The sequence below is a fragment of the Gossypium hirsutum genome, chromosome D10 (assembly GCF_007990345.1).
Source record: "Gossypium hirsutum isolate 1008001.06 chromosome D10, Gossypium_hirsutum_v2.1, whole genome shotgun sequence".
Lineage (NCBI taxonomy): Eukaryota > Viridiplantae > Streptophyta > Magnoliopsida > Malvales > Malvaceae > Gossypium > Gossypium hirsutum.
This window is the reverse complement of record NC_053446.1, coordinates 53,396,647-53,405,750: the sequence shown is the minus strand read 5'-3', so window position 1 is coordinate 53,405,750 and position 9,104 is coordinate 53,396,647. Positions and strand designations below refer to the sequence as shown.

At 30.7% G+C, this 9,104-nt stretch overlaps 1 long non-coding RNA gene across 1 annotated transcript; it reads left to right on the top strand.

The window, feature by feature from the left end:
• Positions 1-4,446: 4,446 nt before the first annotated feature.
• LOC121222458 (uncharacterized) lies at positions 4,447-6,670 on the top strand. Its single transcript, XR_005919744.1, has 3 exons — positions 4,447-4,546; positions 5,020-5,100; positions 6,624-6,670. It is a non-coding gene; the product is annotated as an uncharacterized lncRNA (long non-coding RNA).
• Positions 6,671-9,104: the final 2,434 nt, after the last annotated feature.

Below are 9,104 nucleotides of genomic sequence, written 5' to 3'. Positions count from 1 at the left end.
TGATTGTGGTGACTTTAATGAAATTATGTACGCATTTAATAAAAAAGGGATTTTGCCGAGGGAAGCAAGAAGAATTGAGTTATTTAAAGAAACATTGGAGGATTGTCTACTTTTTTTATATAGGGTACTTAGGGTTGTGGTTTACTTGGAAGTGAGCTAACATGCCTGAAACAAATATTAGATAAAGGTTGGACAGGGGGTGACAAATGAAGATTGGGTAGAAAGTTTCCCAAATGCATTAATTCATCATTTATCACATTCTTTCTCAGATCATTGCCCACTATTAGTACAATTGGAGTACGAGGGATGAGAGAAGGTAGTTAGGGACTTTAAATTTGAGGCTTGGTGGACTATGGAAGACTTATTCGAAAGAGAAGTAAAAAAAATCTGGGAAACGACGAAGAGAGATATATTTACAAAATTAGATAGGCTTCAGTTCAGCTTAAGAGGATGGGCTAGATGTATTAAGGGGAATAGGAAGAGTTGAAAGAGCAATTGATAGGAAATTGGAGAGATTAATGGTAACAGATCGTGGCGATGATAATTTAGCTGATCTTATTGATACAAAAATTTATTTAAATATGGAAATTGAGAAGGACGAGGTGTTTTGGGAGTAGAGGGCGAGAGCAAATTGGCTTAAAGCTGGGGATAGGAATACGTCTTTCTTTCATAAATATGCTTATCAACGAAGGAGAATGAATACTATTAAGTGCCTGGATTATGGTGATAGTAGATTGACTAAGGATTACAATGAAATAGAAAACATAGCGAGGAATTTCTTTACGAATCTTTTAACATCAAAAAGGAGTGGTAGTGGAGATGGGCCACATTTTAACGGGAGTTGAAAAATGCATCTTTGAGGAAGCTAAGATGGCTTTAACTACGACTTACAAAGAGGAGGAAAATTTTGGAGCTTTGAGAGATATGGGTCCCACTAAGGCACCGGGAGCTGATGGTTTTCCAATTTTCTTTTTTCAGAGATGTTGGCATATTGTGAGTAAAGAGGTAAGCCAATATTGTTTAGGAGTTTTTAATAATAGGATGTATTTAGAACTTATAAATGTCACTAATATAATTTTTATTCCAAAAATTCCTAATCCTACTAGTATGGCAAATTTTAGACCGATTAGTCTATGTAATGTTATATACAAAGTGATTGCTATAATGGTGACTAATCAATTTCAAAAGGTCTTGGAGGATTGTATTGATAGTTTACAGAGTGCCTTTGTGCCAGGGAGATTGGTTTCAGATAATATATTACTTGTATATGAAATTCTTCATACATTCAGCCAGAAGAGGAATGGTAGGAAGGGTTTAATGACACTTAAGCTGGATATGAGTAAGGCATACGACAGAGTGGAATGGGGTTTTGTATGTGCTATGATAGAGAAAATGGGTTTTCATAAGGCTTGGGTGGATATAGTGTTGAAGTGTATATAGTCGATATCGTACTCGGTTAGTATTAATCGAAGAATGGGACGATCTTTTTGACCAACTAGAGAACTTCGACAAGGGGACTCAATGAGTCCTTTTCTTTTTCTTATTTGTAGTGAAGGGCTTTCATACCTTACGCAACTTGCTAGGAAGGAAGGGTTAATTAAGGGGGTTAAGGCGAGTAGAAGTGGGCTACAGGTTTCCAATCGTATCCTAACATTTTACTAAGTTCACATGGGTATCAAATATTCATATTTATATGATCATACCATTTATTCATTCATAATTTATTATTTTTACCCTATAATCATTCATATTTGCACATTTATACCTTATACTATCACATATCAATTTCCAATCCCATTTCATTTTAATTCAATCCAATTCATTTGTAATTTCATAATCTCATTTCAATACACAAGTATCTTCTATAATATAGTATATTTCAATCCATTTTTCATATCACATATCATATTCTAACTAAATCATGCTACTTTCTATTTTGTTCAATTTAGTCCACTATCTCGATAATCAGTATCAATCATAGCAAATCAATTCATACGACCATATTAACTCACATCGATGCTCAATCACATAATATAATAGGAATATGAAAATAAATAGATTGATCACGAATTATAAAATCACAAACCGTAATCTCGCGTCAATCGTCGATGGCTCTCGCTTTTCCTTTTCTCTCGATGACCTAGCGTCGCCTTTAGCTATGATCGATAATTAATAAAGGAACTATATTAGAATTCATCCAATTGATATTCAAATATAAGGTTAAGCATATTTTTTATTTTATTCAATTTAGCCCCTAAACTCAGGATAAGTATATTTTTCGATATTTAACATCGAACCAAAATTCGATTTCACATTCACTCATTAAGGACCCTATACTTTCTATTCCTAGCATAATTTCATAACAGGTTTTCACTTTATTCAATTTGCTCCCTAATGTTACAAAGTTATCAACCAAGCTTATTAAGCTTTGCAATTTAGTCCTTTCATAATTTAAGCTTAATACCTATCAATTCCTAGCTTATTTAATCAATTAATCAACAGTGAAATCTTGCTAAAATTTTAACAATTGATCAAATTGGTACATGGGCTAGCTAAATCAAGCTTGCAAATAGTCGAATGTTTTACAAGAAAATTACAAGCTTGCAAATATCCAATTACTTCATGATCATAAATATGTAAAAATTACAAGAAAATAACTTGAATTTCTCACTTAATTTAATGATCGAATGTTTAGAATTGAACAAGGTTTCTTCTTTTTCTTTCAAGGCTTGAACGATATGGACGAATGAATAAAGATGATGTTTCCATTAAGTTCCACTTAGTTTAATATTTATACTCTCATTAGTAAGTTAATTAACAAACTTAATCATGATTATAACATTAATTAACATATATTTATTCATTTTTAATTCTAATATTAACACTAAGTGGGAAACACTATTATCTTCTACTATCTCATGCTTCAAAATGGTTAGATAACCATTTTGGCCCTTTGGATAATTGCCATCTAGGTCCCCAAGCCTTTTCTTAATTAAAAATCTATAGTGATTGTACTTTTACAATTTAGTCCCTGAACCTTAATTAACTACTTTTTTGGCTAAATTACTTAATCGAACTTTATTATATTTTAATATTAATTTTGTAAATATTCATATTTTATATTTACGGACTCGATTTACAAAAATGGGGTTCTGAAATCATATTTTCCACCACCACTAGAATTTGGGTCAATATATGAAAAGCCATGTCAATCATAAGGTTAGACAAATAGACATAAACTCTTCCTAAAGATGAACCACCATATAGAAAATTAGGTCTCACCACCATTGAAGCCATTGAGCAGTATCTAGTAGATAACATTTCCAAGTCATCGTAGCTTTAAAAAGAACTCAACCCTGATCATCCCCAGATGGTCAGCAGCAACAAGAGCCATCACCTCATTAGGTACCTTTTCAACTGAATATCTACTTTCTTTAAACCTATAGCCTCCCTTTGCCAGTAAATGAGCCACTTGATTTTTATCTCTGTGCTCATGTGAGAAAATACATTTATCAAAAGTAGGGATTAAAACTTTAAATATGATTTAAATAAGCACTAATAATAGATATGTTAGAAGACACGGATGTGAGCTTGTGAATCACTATTTTAGAATCCCCTTCTATAAAAACGCAACAAAACCACAAATCCCCAAATCTCTTACAAAAAGAATCGCCTGAATGCAAGCAAGAGCCTCAGCTGTGCAAGGATCGAAGATATTTCTGCTAAAATGAGTGCATGAACCTATTATTAGACCAACATAATCCCTTATGACTATTCCTATTGTTGATCACCGGCTCTCCTTGCTGTAACACCCCTAACCCGTGTCCGTCGCCAGAATAAGGTTACAAGGTATTACCGATCGAAACACAACATTCAACATTCATTTCTCAATCAAATAATCCAACATTAATAAATATCATTCAATCATACACATATTGTCCCTTTTAGAGGTCTACGAGACCTTAAACATACATTAGAGAAGGTTCGGGACTAAATTGATCACATATAAAAATTTATGAAACTTGTAAAAATTTTCTAAGTAACAGAGGTCACACGGTCGAGTCACATGCTGTAACAACTCGGTTTTGACTCTAATCGCACATAGTGGTTTCGGGACCACAAGTCCAAGTCAAAATATTTTAATATTATTTTATGTGTTTATTATGTGTGAATTTACTAGTGTAAAAATTTCGTGCTTTAATTTCGCCGTTTGAGTGTCCGATTAAATAAAAAGGATTAAATTGCGTAAAATAAAAATTTAATGGTTATTTTTAAAAAGGAGCTGAATAGTGGTTGTTCTTTTCATATGGAGGTTTAGTTTTGCAATTTAACCATTAAAAAGAATAGTGGGGGGCATTATGTGTATAATATATATAGTTTTTATATTAATTATAAATGTTATAATATATAGTATATTATAATATTATAATTAAACAAATAAAGACCACCATCATCTTTTATTTCCTTATCATCTATTCGAAACTAAGAAAAGAAAATAAAAGAAGAACAACCAAGCTATTCGGCCATCTTTGATGCTTGATTTAAGGTATGTTTGGTTTCGGTTTTTGATGATTTTTACGTTTTTGTGATCGTTGCTTCGTGTTATATCTAGCCCATGCTTTAATTTTAGAATTTGATAGTGATTTTGAGACATGCCATTTATGAATAGTTGAGCTTGGTAATAGTTGATGATGAAATATGATAGATATGTGATAGATTATAATGTGTGTTCTTGAATTTTTGATGAATTTAATTATTTTGGATTAATTTGTAAAAAATATTTAATTGAGGGACTAAAAGGTGAAATAAATGACATGCAAGGATCTATATGGGTCTATGAAATATTCAGCCCTAACATAATGTGGGCAAAATTTATGTATTTTGTGTTTTGTGCAAAAATGGACTAAATTGTAAAAAGTGTAAAATGTCAGGGGCAAAATAGTAATTTGACCATTTATGTATTTTTGGAGTTAATTGAATATTTTGATGAATAAAAAGGTTAAATTTAAATGTGTTTAGATCAAGAAACGAGGAAAACGGAATTGGATCGGGGGAAAACGAAAGTAGTCGAGTAGTCGATCGTGTCCGCTGATATCCAAGGTAAGTCTAATAGCTATTTAATGTTGTTAAATCTATATATAGGTATGTAAATGTATTGTATTTTGTTGAACTTAAATTTAAAGGCATATTGATTGAAATAAAATAAAGTATGAATGATATACATGTATTATTAATGTTTGAATATATATATAGGTTTATACTTATATAAACCTTTAAATTTAGTTGAAGTATAAACGATGTATAAGTATATACATGTATAAATTATTAGATTAATCAAAGATATGTATAAGGCATATGTATATATATATGTATAAGGTTTGAATGATTATATAAGTACATTTATATATAAACTCTTGGATTTGATTTGTGGTATATGTATGTTATAACTGTATATATATATTCGAATGAGTATGCAGAAATATGTGTTGTGTATTGAATTTAGATATGTCATATATATATGTATAAGTTTATGTTTTGAAATTGAGTATGAATTTATATATTTACATGGTAGATTCGAATATGTATAAATGTACATGTATAATTTCTTGAATTGAAATTAGGTTTGGAATTATATATGTATACATGAAGTCAAATGTGAACGTATATGCAAATGTACAAGTTTTGTATTGAATAAATGGTATGAAATTATTAGCTTAGATTATTTTAATATGTTTGAATGTTAAAGACACATAGTATATTATAAGTTAAATCTTATGATATTAGTAGTAGAATCAAAAGTATGAGGTTATATATACAAATATGTTTTGGTTGAATTATTGAATTATCAAGTTAGATTTGGTGATGGAGATTTATATATCCATGTGTTTTAAAAATATAAGTAATGAATTTTGAGCTGAATCTCTATACATGGATTTTATATACTATATATATAGTTTGAAAATAAGATGTTTCAGACTTTACGTCTAGCAGGCTTGATGCCGGTGAATTACTTCAGATTTTATGTCTAGCAGGCTTAGTACCGGTGAAATGTATCAGACTTTATGTCTAGCAGGCTTAGTGCCGGTGAAATATATCAGACTTTATGTCTAGCAGGCTTTGTGCCGGTGGAATGTATCGGGCTTTGTGCCTAGCAGGCTTTATGCCGGTGTTTTATACAAGTCTCTATGTTATAAAAATCTTATGTGAGTAATAGTAAAAGCTAAATTATTCAGGTATGTGTTAGCCATTTGCTTAATTAGTGTTAAGGTAAGTTGATTGTTATAATTTGATAATAGTTTCAAATGAAATATATAGTATGAGTTTACCATTTGAATATAAGCATGTTTTGACATAATGATTTATTGAATATTTGGCTTTGCTAAATATTTATGTGTATTTGGCCATATGGTTTGTTTATATGAAAATACAATGTGATTATTATTATTATTATTTAAAGTGTTAGATGGTACGAAATATTAGGATATTTGGTTTATTTTATCTTAATGATGGAATAAGTATTATTATGCATTTATATATAAATGAAAATTTTTTTCTCTTTTCGTATAACTTACTAAGCTTTAATAGCTTAATGTGTGTTTGTATTTGTTTACTCTGTTTTGTAGATTTTGGAGTCGCGTTACGAGCTCGGGGATCATCAGCATAGTCTATCACACTATCGACTGTCTTTGGTATTTTATAAATTTTTAATTCGAACCTATGGCATGTATAGTCTAGTTTATATGTTTAATTTTGGGATGTGTGAATTTGAGCCATGCGAAAATGGCTTATTCATTTTGGTTAAGTTTGGTTTTATGGTTGTGATCTATTTGATATAAATATATGATGTTTAAGCTTATGCAAAAATTTCGGTTATTTATATGGTAGTGTGATGTGTTTAGCATATTTGTAAATAGTTTTATAAATTAGTATAATTAAGCCTAATTTGAAAATAATATTTGTATTATATGTAGTATAGTTAGTAAATTGAAATGACATAAATGTTTGGATAATTGCTTGATTTATGATATTAAATTTTGATCGGTAATGCCTCGTAACTCTAATCCGTCGATGGACAAGGGTCGGGGTGTTACACATGCCCGTGTGCTCAGACCAAGTGGCACGAAAATAGACTTGGTTTAAGCCACATTTCTCACCTTTCACATGCATACCTAAACCACATCATTTTGGCATCAATTTCACATCTAATAGGCAACCAAATATGACCATTTCATGTACATTTCATACCATTGTATATCCATTTCTTTACTACTCGTCAAATGTCCATAAACTAGCTCAAAGCATTCCAACTCCACATGGTTCATCATTCACCACTTACTATCAATTGCATTTATCACATGCCTTAAATTCAAACTAAATATCCAACCAAATCATTCAATCTAAAACCAAACCAAGGCATACCAACGTATCATTTCAAATTCATATTTAAACATATCATTTCTTAAGCCACATTACCACCACATTTGCATTCATGGTCAAGCCACAAATAACCAAACATATACATGTCACTTACCAAATGTCTATTGAGCTATTTGAACCATAATCAAACATACCAAGATATACCATTTCACAAGAAAATTTACATACCAAACTAATATGAACATAACTTATACACATTAAAATTTACATCATTATTAAGCCAAATCTCATGGCTAAATACATATCAAACACATATGCATAAATAGCCAAAGGTCACTTATACACTTCACAAACCAACTAGCCTATACATGCCACATAACCAAAATCACAAAGCTTTTGAAATACCAAAACGGTAGCTGGATAGTGATAAATTCTCCAACAATTTTCAACCCGAGTGAGCCTCTGAAACACTATAAACATAGGAAAGAAAAAAAAGTAAGCTATACAGCTTAGTAAGCTCGTATGATAATATACTCAACTTATCAAATAACACATATTAAACATTTACAAATTACAATGTTACTCATTTGTTTTCACCGTTATACCATGAATCCATACACATAGCTAACCAAGAGTCTCACAAGCTTATTCATTTCCATGTTCATATAGATCTAATATATTCTCACCAATTCATTCACATTTACATATGCATAAGCAATTTAAGATATCCCACATTCAATCCAATATTCATTACATATTCATAATTAATATAACCATATGGATTTCTAATAATTATCCACTTACTCATCATGTGAAATTTGATATCCTCAATAAGCATTTATATAAATCAAACACTTACATAAACTCAAACCTTTCCATGTAATATACACGAGCTCACATCTATTTATCAATCTTATTTCATTCAATATACGTATGAGTATCGTACGTACCTGTACCACTTATTTCGTTTACACTTTTCCTCTCGTCTTGACTTTACCCGTTGAACCATTCAGAATCGCTAATGATACTCATAAATCTCGTATAACTCGTACAATGCCATATCTCAGATATGGTCTTACATGCTATCATATATCGATGCCAATAGCTAGCTATGGTCTTACACGAATCTCATATCGATGCCAATGTTCCAGACATGATCTTACACAATTCTCATATTGATGCCAATATCCCAGACACGGTCTTACACGAATCACATAATGATGCCAATTTCCCAGATATGGTCTTACACGTAATCACATCTCAGTATCCTAAGCTATTCCTAATGTTCGTACGGGACTTTCGAACGTCGTAACTTTGTCGATTCATGCTCGTACTCATCCAATCAACATTCAAATAAATTCAATGATAAATAAAAATTTAGAACACAATTTAAGAACATTATTTAACATACAAACTTACCTCATTCGTTGAAACGACGAATTAGGTCGACTAACCCAATACATAGTTTTTCTCCTGTTTCTAGGTCCAAATCTTGTTTTTCTCAATCTATATAATAACAAAATTTACTTATTTAATCACTAATTCACTCAATTTAACACAATTTACACATTAGGGCAATTTTACACTTTTTCCCCTATACTTTTATATTTTTGAAATTTAGTCCTTATCCATAAAATCACAATTTCATGAAATTAAACACAAACCCAAGCTAGCCAAATTTTTATTAATGTCATAACAGCCCACATTTTTCATTTATTCACACTTTT